Raw genomic sequence first — 16,457 nt, forward strand, 5'->3', positions numbered from 1 at the left:
AGTTGTATATTTCAGTGGCACTTCTGAATATAGAATCTCTCCACTTAGATGTACCAACAGATTTTAAAATAAATCTTTTCCCAACTACTCTTCTGTCAACCTCTTCACTATAAAACTTTCTATATTTTTGTACCAAAGTGTTTAGAATTTATGATATTTTTATTTTGTAGTTTGGCTGTATCTCCTTAAAAAGACACGCTAATGACTGATTCCCCCTTAAACCATGCAGGTGGGTCTGTGGATAAAGAGAGGAGGTTTTTTTATGCCCACACATTCCCATTCCTGAAACACAGCTCAGTGGGGAAAACATTACTTTTAAAACACAGAGAGAATTAGTGAAAAGGCTCTTTGTAGAAATAACAAAAACAAAACAATAGAATGGAAATGCAAAACACATCACATTTCGAGCCAGTAAGGGCTGGTTTGAAAACTTTAAAAAGGGGACCCTGTGCCCCACAGGCAGCTTGTGGCTGGGCCTCAGCATATTGTGACACCGCCCTGTGCTTCCTGAACCTGCCAGAGCCCAGGCTCAACACTGATGTTTTGTGTTTGCTTTGGAAGCGGATGCTCTCTAGACTTCTATTTACTGTACTTAAAAATGAGTATTTAATGTCATTTTCTCTTGTTTTCCTTTAACCCCCCCCCCCCCCCCAAGACTTGGGAATTGTCATTCAGAGTGCTTTTTAGGAAGTTAACTCTGGAGACTGGAGAGGGGCCTCTGCTTCACCTCCCTTAAAAGTTGTTGACTCTGTTGAGTCCCCTCATTGGTAACCCCCCCTCCCAATCCCGGGTCACCAAAGCCTGAACCACTGAATCTTGGAGCATTGTCATCTCCCTTAGCGCCTTTCTCTGTGGCTTTGGACCTTGAGCCTCTCCTTTTTGGTTCCACTCCGCCATCCTGATTCTAAGTCACCCTCAGCTTGTGGCTGGATTATTAAAATAGCTTCCTGTCAGTTGCTCTGTTCCTAGTTTCTCACCAGAAAACATTTCCTACATACTATTTTCTTTATCAGCCTATGCTTTCTTATTCTGTGAAATCCAAACACCTGTGTTGGAGCCAGGCTCCTTCACTGCTTCCAGCTTTCTACTGTCATCCCCTAGTTTTGAACCTTTGCCTTTTTTTTTTAAATGTTTATTTATTTTTGAGAGACGGAGACAAAGCATGAGTGGGGGAGGGGTAGAGAAAGAGAGGGAGACACAGAATCCGAAGCAGGTTCCAGGCCCTGAGCTGTCTGCACAGAGCCCAACATGGGGCTTGAACTCACGAGCTGTGAGATCATGACCTGAGCCAAAGTCGGATGCTTAACCGACTGAGCCACCCAGGCCCTCCTGAACCTTTGCCTTCTATACAATTTTTTCTCTATTTTCCGTATGATTCTCTCGCTTTTTGTCCTCATACCTTATCAAAGGCTATTCCTTATGTAAAATATCCTCCCTGTTTCTGGCTTCCAAACCATTTTGCTTCTCACTCTCAGAAAGCCTTCTCTAAAGTTTTCTTCCTGGAAGCCTTTCTTTATTAAAGCCCTCTTTCATTTGGACAGTTTGTTTTCATTGATGTGATTGAATACACTAAATAAATAAACTTTCCTAATTTCATTCATTACTTTCAGTGGCATTTTTGTCCGTTCTTTTGTGTTTTTTTTTTCATATACAACTGTATCATTTACAAAGAAAGTCAATTTTATTTTCTGACCTTTGAGTTCTAAATCTTGCCTTATCGAACTGGCTAGGACCTCAGGTACCATGTCGAGTGGAAGAAGTATGAATGGGCACCTTTGCTTTTTCCTTGGATGTAGGGGGAAAACATCCTACTGTCAAGTGTGATGTTACCTGTGTTTTTCCTAGTTCCTTAGCTGCTACTCAGCTGAATACTGGAGGGATCCCCCTACAGATCTCGAGAGTTCTTCCTCTGTGCGGCTCTTCCTTTCCAGTGCTGTTCACTGCAAACTCTGGCTGCCTCAGCCTTCTGGAAATCTCAGCTGCATCTCCTCAATTCAGGGAGGTCTCTGAGTTCCACTTGGGTTTCCCCTCCCGGCGGCTTGGTGGCCTGGAATCTTTCCCTAGGCAGCAAGCTAGGGCAATTGTAGGGCTCAGCTTGTTTGTTTACCATCTCTTTAGGGATCACTGTCCTTCCTTGCCTGATGTCCAATGTTTTGAAAACCGTTGTTTATATATTTTGTCCAGTTTTTTAGTTGTCTGTTTGTTTTTTTACCTGCAAGGGTACATCCGACTGCTGTTACCCCGGCTTTTCTGAAAGTGGAAGTACTGTCTTTTCTTAAAACATCTGAGGAATTATTTAGGAGTTGCTTCCAGAATAAGAAATACTCTTTGGAATTTCCGTAGGGAAAAATCTTCATTCTTTCAGGGTGGATTTGATTTAGGGGAGCAACCAAGAACCATTTTTCAGGTCTGGTTAAGTGATTTGTCTGGGCAATACTGTTTGGGGTCCAAAATGAGTTCAAAGTAATGAGGCACATTTCCTTGTGTGATTTGTAAATTGGTCTGGAAGCAAAGTAGGAGTTGCAAAGTATTTTCAGTGATGGCAACTTGATTGAGATAATTACCTATGTAACTTCTTAGGAGTGTGTACCTTGAAAAATAACTTCCATTTGAATGTTTCTATATATTGATTGGTATATATTTAGTATCAGTTTATATTTACAGCTTGGACTTAACTGCTTCTTAGAAGGTTTCTTAAATTGTTTTTATGTGATACTCTCTCTCCAAATTGATTATAAACTCACTGACCTCTGGATAGTTTTGTACCTCGTCTCACTATGCTGCACTCAACTGTGGAAGCTCCTTAAATCAGGACAGTTAACTAATTTCTAGTTAACTATAATTACCTGATAGTTAACTGATTCATAAGGAAACAAAGATCACTCTGTCAAAATATGCTACATGATATAAAGGATATAATTGGGTTTTGATACCTGTATAGCATTATTAATGCCTTCATAATTTAAAGTTACTCATGTAAGATATTGAATTCCAGTAGCATGAGCACATATCTGTATCTGTCTTAACCCTGCAGGAATTATGTGAATGACTTAGTTCAAAGAGATGCCTTGAATCTGGATCTGTTATGTAATTAACCAAGGAATATCCTTAGAACCTAATAGATTGGTATATGTGCTACCTTAGATGAACCCTATATCACTGGATAAAATTCTTTGCGGGGGGTGGGGGGCGGTAGGGGGCAGAGGAAGGGTAACAGTCTTTTCCCACAATCTTTGTTTTTATTTTTTTTTTAATTTTTTTTTATTTTTTAACGTTTATTTACTTGAGAGACAGAGCATGAACGGGGGAGGGTCAGAGAGAGAGGGAGACACAGAATCGGAAGCAGGCTCCAGGCTCTGAGCCATCAGCCCAGAGCCCAACGGGGGGCTCGAACTCCCGGACCACAAGATCGTGACCTGAGCTGAAGTCGGACGCTTAACCGACTGAGCCACCCAGGCGCCCCGTCCCACAATCTTTGTTTACTGGCATCTGCAGGTCCCATTAGTCCCACCTCCACCTCCCATTAGAGAATAAGGGCTTTTGGAATATATTCTTAATGGATTAAATTCTTAAATCTTTGATTTTCAGTATATTTTTTAATTTCCTGTTTTTAGTTAATTGATTTTACAGCTTTACAGTTCTTTCATAGTCAATCTTGTAATAGAGACTTTCGTTATTCATACTTACATGATGTCCTCTTGGCTTGCTCTTTACCCTTGATATTCTAGGGCCTTACGATCTTGTTTTCTTTGTTCTCCTTTCTTCCAGTTCTGCTTTGTTCAAGTAAAAGGAAGATTACAGTGGGAAATTCTCTTTTAAATTCTTATATGTGAGATGGACTTTTTTTTTTTAATTTATTTTTTATTTTAGAGAGAGAAAATCTTAAGCATTCCACACTCAGCACAAAGCCCTACACGGGGCTCCATCCCATGACCCTGGGATTATGACCTGAGCCGAAATCAAAAGTTGGATGCTTAACTGGCTGAGCCACCCACACACTGCTGAAATGGAGTTTTTAATTCAAAATTTACCCTGAAGTTTTTAATTTTTGGTTTTAATTAATTTAGAATTCCATTTATCAGTGACGTTTTCATATGTACTATTTCTGATGGCCACATAAATTTCATGGATAGTAAAAACTGTAATTTAGTAAACAATACTGGTAGAGATAACCTTATCCTTCCTTTCTAGGATATAGCAACAACTAGACAACCAGTTGTGCCACTCATGTTGCTTTAAGGAATATTTTGTTTATTCAATCTTTGGTTTTTTTTGAGTATAACTCTGTGAGAGCTTCCTTTAGGCAGTAATAATTCGGGGTTCTGCATCCCACACACGTGTTAAAAGAGGTTTTCACAGCTTTCATGTCTACCAGTTGTGAAACGAGGTTCCTGTTTGGTTGCGTTGTTTCTACCATTTTGTTAGTTGTGTGAGAGTGGGGGAGGGAGGGAGGATTGGTGTGTACTTAAAAAAAAAAATCCAACCAATTTTGTTTTATGTAGATACAACAGTTTAAAATGTAGTACTGTATTTGTTTATTAAAGTCTTTATTCTGTCCCTATTTTTCATGTGAAATCTGCCAAATTACTCTTCGTTGTAATTAATTATAGGTTCTCAGTAGTTTTATGTCTTAGTTCTTGCTTTAATCTGGCTTTACAGTTTTGTTTCTATAATAGAGAACTTTGAGTTTCGCAAGTTTCATTATCATTTGTTATTTAGTCATATAATATAATGGAATTGATACATAACGGGGCTAAAATACATAATTTTCCTTACTTGCACATGTTCTCTTTCTTGACTTTTATTTTGTGTTCTGTTCCTTGATAACTATTTGGATAATGTGACTTCATTTTTATTTTGATTTTTTAAAATGATTTGAATTGGTGCTTGTTCACTTTTAAAATCTGTGCCCCTCTTTGATAAATAAAAAAATCACGGGGCGCCTGCGTGGCTCAGTTGGTTAAGCATCCAACTTCGGCTCAGGTCATGATCTCATAGTTCATGGGTTTGAGCCCCCACGTTTGGCTCTGTGCTGACAGCTCAGGGCCTGGAGCCTGCTTTGGATTCTGCATGTCCTTCTCTCTTTGCCCCTCCCTCACTTGCACTCTGTCTCTCTCTCAAAAATAAATAAACATGAAAAAAAATTTTTTTAAATCACATGCCCTTTGTTTTTGTTTAAAAACTTTTTCATGTTTGTTTATTTTTGAGAAATTGGGGGGGTGTGGTGCAGAGAGAGAGAGTGAGAGAGAGAGGGAGAGGGAGAGGGAGAGAGGGAGAGAGAGAATCCCAAGCAGGCTCCGTGCCAGCAGTGCAGAGCCGGACTTGGCTCGATCTCATGAACCAAACCATGAGCTCATGACCTGAGCTGAAATCAAGAGTCAGAGGCTCAACCGACGAAGCCACCCAGGCGCTTTTTTTTTCGTCTTGAACACAGAAAGAAAATCACAACATATCGACAGAGGTCTGCTTTTTTAACTTCACGATCTTTACCCCATTCTGGTACTACCCTCCTGCCAAAGGTGATAACCACCCTTTTGATTTTAATGTCACCTTCAGAGAGTGGTTGACTTAGAATACCTTGGAGCGGTATAAAATGTTCTAATAATAATACAGTTAAAGATTTACAGATATTCAAAGTACAACATTTCTAATAGCAGTAAGTTTCTAGAAAAGAGAAATTAATTAGTTCAAATCGTGAGAACATTTTCAGGAAAAAATTATGTATTTCAGTGGAGGCTGACAGGACCATTTTAATGAAAAGCCATTTTGGGCTTCATAGTCCTTTATTGGAAACTGTAAGGGCCATCAGTATTTTAGAATTTAGAGATTTTCTTTGTTTTTAGAAAGCTAACAAGATGCTTTTACCGTATATTATGTAATGTCCCTGCACAGTCAGGGGCAGCACTTTGTAGTTGAATACGTTAATATTTCGGCAGCCAGAGCTATGACTGTTCTCACTTTAGTGGGGACGCTATAAATAGTCTCATGTCAGTTCAGGTCAGATTTGGCTGCCAATTAAGTTCAGATCAAGTATTTCTACCAGATGAATTACAGAAAACTGGTGGTTTTCAGAAGTTTTTGGATTTGGGAATTGCGGCTAAGGGATCATGGGCCCGTGTTTACTCTCTGAGCCCTAATGTTTAGTGTCTTTTGTTCACCTTCAGAAAATGAAACCTGCTTTCCTTTTTTTTCTCCTACAGGATACAAGATTAAATCTGTTTTCTACAGGCCAGTTAATAGAAATTAGGACACCTCTTCACAAAGCTTGATCCCTTAGGCGGCTGTCACTGTCACGTGGCGCCTTCTACACTCCTCTGGCTTTATGTTAAGAATCTTCTGGTTCCTTTCCCCATTCTCCTTTCAGAAGTGCTTTGTGGTAATAAATAGTAAAGAAAAAGGATATAACGTGCCGTACTTCACGTAAGATATATCCTATCTCGTGTAATAAGGTTTCGGAAGAAGCAGCAAGCTTTTCTCTGGACTGACCTTTTCTACTACCAGCTAATGTGGTAGCTTTAAAAATAAATCTTTCTGAAAGGAATCCGCGCTTTTGGTAAAACAAAAATCCAGCGGTACGAAAGTATAAATAAAAAGTAGAAGCTTTCTCCTGCCCTTTGGTGTTCCTCACCCAGCCAGTGTTTGACCAGTTGTTTTAGAGCTTTTCTAGGGGTTTGGATCCTTTTTGGTTTGTTTGGTTTGCTTTGTTTTTGTTCAGACATTCCAGAGGACCGTTTGGGAAATTCCAATTAGACATTAAACCCCACTTGGACTAAGTTTGTGTTCATTAAGTGTTGAACTATGGAGACGGCCTTTTCTGTTCTAGTTGGCATGTATAAATTTTATTTCGGGAGCTGTTTGTTCAAATTGCATCCTTATGAAATAAATGTTAATTAGATTTTTTTTCATATTAATTGTTCCAAACTGAGAATATCTGAGTATTACCCACATACAAAAGTAGAAATAACAATGACTTAGTGATTTATTTAGCAAAAAGTAACTTTTTTACGTAAAAAAATTATATGTAATATTTGACAGTGCACACTTACTTTTAAGGAGCACTTTTAAGAAGTGGGGTGTTAGCTCATTTGCCAAGTCAGGGTTCTCAAGGTAAGCATGTGGGCAGCAGGATGCAGATGGGGTCCCAGCGATTATTCCTGAGAATATTACTGAAATTGTTTGTGTTTTTAAGCCCATGATAAATGTAATATGAGCTTAATGCATTTATCCATGAATGCCCTTTGGGGGAACGTGTAAGTTTTTGTTTTATGTGTTTATATGGAATCCAGATTTTTTATTATTTAGTTCAACAAACATTGATTGACTGCTAGTTACGTGAAGAACTGGCTTCATAATAGAGAGAGAATGTTGGGACATTCCAGAGCACTGTCCAGAGAGTGCTAGAGAAAAAAGCTGAGAACCACTTTTCCTAAGTCATAATGAGGCTGTCAGATATCCTTTTGTGTTTTTTAATTTTGTTTGTTTGTTTATTTATTTAAGTTTATTTTTATTTATTTAGAGAGCATGTGCATGCAGGTGGGGAGGGGCAGGGAGAGCGGGAGACAGAACCCAAGCAGACCTGTGCTGTCAGCACAGAGCCTGATTTGCGGCTCAAAATCACGAACCGTGAGATCATGACCTGAACCAAAATCGAGAGACTGATGCTTAACCAAATGAGCCACCCAGCCCCCTCTTTGTTTTTTAATTTTTAATTATTTTGAGGTAGCGCGTGCATGTGCCCACAAACCCATGAGATCAAGACCTGAGTGGAGATCAAGAGTTGGCGTTTAACCAGCTGAGCCACCCAGATATACCTTTTTAAATGAGGGTGTGCCTAGTAAGTTTTGGCTGAAATGTATTCAACTGAAAGACATTCAGTCTCAAACTGCTTGGTACCGATTCTTTAGCTAGCACTTCCCCCACTGTACCCCTACTACCCCTGCCGCCCCTGTACACATAGGGTCTGGATTTTTTTTTTTTTTCCTAGTCCTTGTACCTGGTACCATGTATGTGGGACAGAAGAAATAAGTAGTCATTCGTGTTCCAGGCTGCCTGTCTGCCATCTTAGAACCTCAGATGCCTTGTTTTTGCAGAGTACCTATAGACTATTGTTGTTGTTGTTATTCTTGTTAAGTGAAGGTCAAGGCCCCTGCCTTTGTCCTCTCCTTGTGGAGCTTTGTTAGGATTCAGTACTACATTGAATAGGAGCTTCTCTGATATGGCTGGGAATTGTGGGAGCTAGAGATTTCTAAGGACTTTATGGCAAAGATCTGGCTGGGGAGTGTCAGAATCTAGGGCCCCTTTCCTTTTAGTGGTATTTTGGAGGCGCTGGAAACACATGCTCGCCTTTGACATTACAGTCTCTAGTCATTAAATGAAGGAAAAATTGCCGGTTGATGAAAGGAAACTTGACTATGAAATGTAGTAGTGGAGCTCCTGGGTAGCGCAGCAAGTTGGGCTTCTGACTCTTGATTTCAGCTCAGGTCATGATCTCAGGGTCCTGAGATCGAGCCCCACATCAGGCTCCACGCTGGGTGTGAGCCTGCTTGGGATTCTCTCTCTCCCCCCTTTGTCCCTCTCCCCACATCATGTTCTCTCTCTCTTAAAAAAAAAATGTAGTAAAGGGGCACCTGGGTGGCTCAGACAGTTGAGCATCCAACTTCGGCTCAGGCCATGATCTCACAGTTCATGGGTTTGAGCCCTACATCGGGCTCTGTGCTGATAGCTCAGAGCCTGGAGCCTGCTTTGGATTCTGTGTCTCCCTCTTTCTGCCCCTCCCCTGCTTGTGCTCTGTCTCTCTCTCTCAAAAATAAGTAAACATTAAAATAATTTTTAGGGGAGCCTGGGTGGTGCAGTCGGTTAAGCGTCCAACTTCAGCCAGGTCACGATCTCGCGGTCCGTGAGTTCGAGCCCCGCGTCGGGCTCTGGGCTGATGGCTCAGAGCCTGGAGCCTGTTTCCGATTCTGTGTCTCCCTCTCTCTCTGCCCCTCCCCCGTTCATGCTCTGTCTCTCTCTGTCCCAAAAATAAATAAACGTTGAAAAAAAATTTTTAAATAATTTTTAAAAAATGTAGTAGAAATAAAACTATTATTAAGTGGGACTGACGTAAGCAAAAGTTTGCTATAAAGTCAAGCAAAGAAAATAATCTTAAGTAGTAAAAAGCCAGTTAGCAAATTAAACAATAAAAAACATCACATTTAAAAATGGTGCTGAATATTTTAGGCAGTTAGGTAGAAGTTAGAAGAGTAATATAATTTTCCTCTATGATAGGAAATGGTAAATAATTCAAGATAATTTAAGAGTAATAAAGGATATAAATTTGGAGAAACTTTAGAGTATTTGAAACCAGTACATTTAAAGATGGCAAAGTATTCGTTATGAATTTCAAAAAAGGTGTTAACATATTACAAGTATGCTCTGTAGCTAATGCAGATTCTAAATTTTATGTGCATTATTAAACTAGTCAGATTTTCTATTTTGTTTTGAATTAATTTGGTAATTTCTGGCTTTCAAAGAGTTTTCCTATTTCATCAGAGTTGTCTAGTATATTGACTTAAAGCTGTTTATAACATTCTTATTTATTTATTTTTGAGAGACAGCATGCATGTGCATATAGGAGAGAGGGGCAGGGGAGAGAAAGAGAGAGAGAGAGAGAGAGAGAGAGAGAGAGAGAATACCTCAGGCAGCCTCCACACCCAGCAGGGAGTCCTAACATTCTTTTATTATTTTAATCCCTATAGGATTTAGAGTGGAATGTTCTTTCTTGCATATTTGATATTGGTACTTTGTGTGAATTTGTGCTTGCTTTCTTTTATTCTATTCTAGCTATAAGTTTATCAATTTTATCAATCTTCTCAAAGAACCAGCTTTGAGTTTCATAGATTTTCTCTGTTGTCTTGCTGTTTGTTTTCTGTTGTTGTTGATTTCCAGTCTTTGTGTCATATTACTTGCTTTGGATTTAATTGGCTCTTCTTGTTCTAGCTTCTTAGAGATGGAAACTTAGGTCATCAACTTCAAACCTTCCTTGTTCCCTAATAGAAACATTTAACGGTATAAATTTCCTGAGCCTGGGAAAGAGCCCAATGAGGGGCTTGAACCCACAAACTATGAGATCTTGACCTGAGCTGAAGTTGGACGCTTAACCGACTGAGCCACCCAGGCACCTCAATGTCACACTCATTTTAATAGGGTTCGTTGGCCCCTCTTTGGGCTCTGTGCTGACAGCTCAGAGCCTGGAGCCTGCTTTGAGTTCTGCGTCTCCCTCTCTTTCTGCCCCTCTCTTGCTCGTGTTCTGTCTCTCTCTCTCAAAAATAAATAAATGTTAAAAAAAATTTAAAATCTTTATCTGCTGATTCTATAATTTTCACCATTTTTTAGTTTGTTTCTGTTGACTGACATTTTTTCTTTTAATTATGGGTTACATTTTCCTGCCTCTTTGCATGTAATTTTTTATTGGATGTTGTATGTTGTGAATGTTGCATTATTAGTTATCTTGATTTTGTTGTCTTCCTTTAAAGAGGATTGAATTTTGTTTTGGCAAGCAGTTAAGTCACTTGTGGGTTAGACTGATTTTTTTTTTTTTTTTTAAGGCTAGTTTTTAAACTCTTAGGTTGATCTAGAATTGCTTTATTTAGGCTTCTGCATTTAGCTCTCTAATAAGACCTGGCCTGTCTAGGGTCTCTGCTGAATGCCTGCAGTGTTCATTGAAGTTTCCACTCTGGCTGGTTGGAGTTCAGATGTCTCCCATATGGTTATCAACTCTGGGAATTGTTCAGTTTCAAGTCCTCTAGTTGTTTGTTTCACAAACAACTGCCACCCTCAACAGTTTGGCTCTGCCCAGCCATGTAGAATTCTACCCTACAGGTTGGTATAGCCAAAGACTCAAGGAGACCGTCTACAAAATTTGGAAACTATTTCTATATGTGGAGCTCCTTCCTCTCTGATACTCTGCCCTGGCAGATTCCAGCCTTCTTAGCTCCCCTAAACCCTGAACTTTGTCACCTCAACCTGTTTAGCTCACTGGGCTCTGCTTGTGGTCATTTCCACAGTGCTACAGTGTAGAAAGTACCTCCAAGCAGAAAGCCACAGCCTTCATAGGACTCACCTTTGGTTCCTCTCTCTCAAGAATCATAGTGCTAACTGTTGTTCAGTGCCTAAAACAGTTTTTTCCTATATTTTGTCCAATTTTCTAGTTGCTTAAAATGAGAGGGCAAGTCTGGTACTAATTGCTTCATCATGGCCTGAGCAGAAGTTGAGAGGTATTGTTTTTATTTTCAATTTATAGGTAAGGAACTCATGGCTACAGATGTTTAAGGAATTCTTCCTTCTGTACTCCTTTTAGCAGATGGATACCCTTTATGTTTGTCTCTTTAAAACCATATAACTTACCGCCAGCCACATTGACCCCTGTCTGCTCTAGACCTGGGTTTCGCTTTTTCTGCAAAGGTCAAGGTAGTTAGTATTTTAGGCTTTGGGGGTCACATAAAGTCTATGTCACATATTCTTCTTTATTTTACAACCTTTTAAAAATGTGAAAACCATCCTTAGCTAGTGGGCCACACAAAACCACACCATGGCCAGATTTGGCCTGGGGGTCACAATTTACCACCCCAGCTGTAGACAGTGCCTTTGTATCTTAGACTTTCCTAGGCCCCCACTTATTCAAAAGTCATATAGTCTTTATCTTATTCCCTAGGGTCTTGCTGACAACAAGATTTATTCAGCTTTTGGTTTGGGGCAAGCATATCCATCATTATGTTAGTTTTCAAATGAAGAAACTTTGGCATAGAGAGGTTAAATGCCGGACACACAGTTAGTAGGTGGCAGAATAGAGATTTATTTATACTTAGGTCTGTCTGATTTTAAAGACTTCCCCCCGCTCACCATCCCCAAACATTTGAAACCATATGCTATAGTAGCTCTGACAGAATAGCTCATTTGGTTTAAATAAAAATTCATGCTGATATTTTAATGGTTAATAATGGTGTAATATTTTTCTCACTCATGAGAATGACAGAATCGTAGCTCTTCAAGGTTGGAAGAAATACTGACTGTATCAAGTCCAGACTCTTGCTGATGTTGGAATCCCTTCAGCAGCATCTTCGTCAGCCATGCTGTTTCCATTTAAATATCTTGACTGTCTCTATGGGCAACCATTAGTTTCGGTCTTACCTTCTGGTAAGACCAGAACAAGCCTGTTCTTCACATTGAAGTTCTTCAAATGCCCTCCCTTTCAGTGTCAACCAGATTTTTTTCAATGATTTCTCATAGAACCTGGCATCCAGTCACCTCATGGCCTACTCTCTTTTCTCTTTATTTCAGTTTAGCCATGGTCTTATCAATATGACACTCAGACAGTAGGAAGCAATGGACTACCGATGCACACACCAACATGGTTTGTTCTCAAAAACATGTTGAGTTGAAAGAAGCCAGAAGCCAAGAAAGTACAGCCTGTATGTTTCCATTTATATGAAACTCTAAAAAACAAGTCTGTAGTGACAGAAGGCAAATCAGTGATTGTTTGGGGTTAGATGTGGGGTGAAGGGGATTGACTGGGATGAAGCAAAGGACATTTCTTAATGGTGGTGGTGGTTGGTTACATGGGTATATAAATTCATCAAATTTTATCAGACTGTACACTTTAGTGGGTACATTTCATTGTGGACATATCTCAATAAAATGGACTAAAAATATACAGTTCAGGGGTGCCTGAGTGGCTCAGTTGGTTGAGCACTGGACTCTTGGTTTTGACTCAGGTCGTGATCTCACAGTTTGTGGGTGTGAGCCAAGCATCAGGCTCCACACTGCAGCACGGAGCCTATTTGGAATCCTCTCTCTCCCTCTTTCTGCCCCTCCCCTACTCACGTGCATGCATGTGCGTATGCTCTCTCTCTCTCCCTTTCTCTCAAAATAAGCATTTAAAAAATGCTTTAAAAAATGTACAGTTCTCAGAAATGAACGTGGTGCTCTAGTACTGGTTTTACCAGTATAAAATATAATAGAACTAATACTTCTCACCATCTGAATACTTTGAATCCCTATTAATAACTTACCTGTTTTAAGGAACTCCTTCATAGTGTTGATACATATTAAAATCAAACTTACCTAAAACCTCTCTCATATGTGTTATTATCAACCTTGATATAATTCCTTCTATTTAAAAAACACTCATTTTTGAGAGAAAAAGAGAGAGCATGAGTGGGGCAGGGGCAGAGAGAGAGAGAGGGAGACTCAGAATCTAAAGCAGGCTCTAGGCTCTGAGGGGTCAGCACAGAGTCTGATGCAGGGCTCGAACTCACGGACCATGAGATCATGACCTGCACTGAAGTTGGACGCTTAACCAACTGAGCCACCCAGGTGCCTAACTCCTTCTACTTTTACAGTTGATTCTTTAAATGTGTTCTCTGTGTACCCAGAGCACTTTTTCATACATAGCACTGTGATAATAGCATTTATCTCATTGTTGAGATTTTTTGGTTCAAATATCTGCCTCTCTGATTAGTCAGTGAACTTCCCCTGCAGAACCTTAGTCCCTTTTGTATCCCTGGATCCCAGTATAATAATTGGGTATCGCAGGCACTCAGTAAATGTTCAGTTGAATACTAAAGAATGAGGGAATAGATTTTTCTTCAGAGCCCATCTCAGATATATGTCCTCCAACAAGTGTTTCTGATTTTCTGCTCTTCAAAGCTAGGTTAGGCATTTCTGCTGGCCCTGTCACTAATATTTTGTGCTCATCCATCCCATTATAATTTATACTGTTTTCATATTCAAGGATATTCACTGCACTATTATTTATAGTAGTATAAGTAGCAACTTACCTATCCAATAACAGGGAAATGGTTAAATTATGATTCCTTATAACAGTGGAATCTAAGCTATCATTAAAATAATATTGTAAAATAATGTTTAAATGTTTATTTTGGGGGGGAGGTAGAGAGAAAGGGATAGAGAATCCCAAGCAGGCTCCACACTGTCAGCACAGAGCCTGACATGGGGTTCAATCTCACGAACTGTGAGATCATGACCTGAGCTGCAATCAAGAGCTGGTCGCTTAACCAGCTATGCCACCCAGGAACCCTTGTGATATAATTTTTTTTTAAAGATGTGGTAGGGGTGCCTGGGTGACTCAGTCCATTAAGCATCAGACTTCAGCTCAGGTTATGATCTTGTGGTTTGTGAGTTCAAACCCTTCATCAGGTTCTGTGCTGAGAGCATAGAGTCAACTTCAGACCCTGTCTCCCTATCCCCCTGCCTCAAAAAAGCCCCATAAAGATGTAGTAAAATGTTTTACAAGTGATAATGAGAGAAAACAAGACACAAAAGGCTATATTTAGATTTCTGGTTTTAAGAAAAGTAAAATGTATATACACGTACATACATGGCAAAAAGACCAAAAGATTATACAGATGTTAGGAAAGTTTATCTCTTCACAGAGGATTATCAGAGATTTTATTTTCTTTTTCTTCCTCCTTTTTTTTTTTCACTTTTCAGAAAACTTGTTACTATAAACAGGAAAAAAATAGTTACTAAAAATGTAATTGAGAGGAGAGGGAGACGTGACAACTAAGAGTAACAAGGGGTTGTGGAACAAAAAACAAAACTTTGCATATATGCAAAAAGTGACAAAATCAGAGTAAAGTCTGTAGTTAATGTATTGTAGCAATATTAAGCTAGTAAGAACAGATACTACACTTGATCTTAGCCAAAAGGTGGATAACCTATGTATTGTAGCAATATTAATTTCCTAGTTTCAGTGAGTGTACCACCATTATATAAGGTGTTAATATTAGGGAAAGTTGGGGGAAGATGATATGAGAACGCTCTATACAATCTTTGCAACCCTTCTGAAAGTCCAGAATTATATCAAAATTAAAAAAATGTGATTGAGTATAAATAGGATTATAAACGCCTTAAGGATAGAGAGTAGGTCTTATTCATCATAGCACACCTTGGGCTGTATCAGGCATATAGTAGATGCTTATAAAATATAAAGGAATTGAGGTGAAATTGTATATTTTCTCAGTTTCTGCCATCCCAGTTATTTTGACTCTGGCTTCAGCCTTCTAAGGTGATATTGAATTTCTAGTGTCATCATCCTTTCATATGCTAAATTTTTGTTGAGTATTTATCATGTAGTATATAATGTGCTCAGCCCCACAAGCACTTGAAGACAGTCCCCTGGCACTTGTGAGGTCACGAGGAGCTAAAACGTGTACAGAGATTTATAACAAAGGGTGATTGTTTTTTTTTTTTTTTTAATTATTTTTTTTCAACGTTTATTTATTTTTGGGACAGAGAGAGACAGAGCATGAACGGGGGAGGGGCAGAGAGAGAGGGAGACACAGAATCGGAAACAGGCTCCAGGCTCTGAGCCATCAGCCCAGAGCCCGACGCGGGGCTCGAACTCACGGGCCGCGAGATCGTGACCTGGCTGAAGTCGGACGCTTAACCGACTGCGCCACCCAGGCGCCCCAAGGGTGATTGTTTTAAGTATTACACAAACTGTTACGGACATGGAGAGTCTATAGCAAATATATCCATTTGGGCGATTAAAGGATGCTTGCCGAAGGAATGCTTATTCAAAGACGTGAAATTTTAAATTTATAAATATTTTTTAATGTTTATTTTTGTGAGAGAGAGAGCGTGAGCAGGGGAGGGGCGGAGAGAGAGGGAGACACAGAATCCGAAACAGGCTCCAGACTCTGAGCTGTCAGTAGAGAGCCCAACAAGGGGCTCAAACTCATGAGCTGTGAGATCATGACCTGGGCTGAAGTCGGACCCTTAACTGACTGAGCCACCCAGGCACCCCTGAAATTTTAAATTTATGGTGGTAAAATTCTACCACCATATTTCAAGAAGAAAGGTAACTACCTTTATATTTAAAATGTGGCCTTTGGGGCGCCTGGTTGGCTCCATCAGTGGAGCATGCAACTCTTGATCTTGGGGTTGTGAGTTAGAGCCCCATGTTGGGTATAGAGATTAAACAAACAAGAAACAAACATATATTAAAATAAAATGTGGCCATTGATTGCGATATTTGGAAAGAGGAGACCCTTTTATTGACTTGAGTCCTGCAGAGAAAACCATACCTTTGTTATCTACTTGTTCCTTGAGAGCAAGGACAAGGTGAGGAACGAGGTAGAAAAGAGAAGAGGAAGAAACTGAAAGGAGCAGGGACAGCCTTTCCCTGGGTCCCCATTACCTCCTGATGTGTATTTCAGAAGCCTGCAGAGTGCAGTCTGTAGGTTATTAGATATGAATCTATATTGTGTAGTTCTAGTGCTTATTGTAACTAAGAGTTGGTGGGATGTTTTGTAGTGTTCGCATATATTTATAGATGTGTGAAAAACTTACTGTATATAGAGTGTTCATTCGGTCATCCCACAAATATTTATTGAGTGGTTTACAAAGGAAGATGATCTCATTCAGTTCCCACTGCAGGCTCCCTGTGGGAGAGG

At 39.7% G+C, this 16,457-nt stretch overlaps 1 protein-coding gene and 1 pseudogene across 2 annotated transcripts in view; one reads left to right on the forward strand and one right to left on the reverse strand.

Annotated features, from left to right (window-relative positions):
* The window catches only part of TNRC6B (trinucleotide repeat containing adaptor 6B), a 254,962-nt gene that overhangs the window by 13,659 nt on the left and 224,846 nt on the right, over positions 1-16,457 (forward strand). The gene's annotated exons all lie outside the window — the stretch shown is intronic.
* On the reverse strand, positions 14,614-14,721 carry LOC122474209 (annotated as a pseudogene).

This window comes from Prionailurus bengalensis, chromosome B4 (genome assembly GCF_016509475.1).
Source record: "Prionailurus bengalensis isolate Pbe53 chromosome B4, Fcat_Pben_1.1_paternal_pri, whole genome shotgun sequence".
NCBI classification, from domain to species: Eukaryota; Metazoa; Chordata; class Mammalia; order Carnivora; family Felidae; genus Prionailurus; species Prionailurus bengalensis.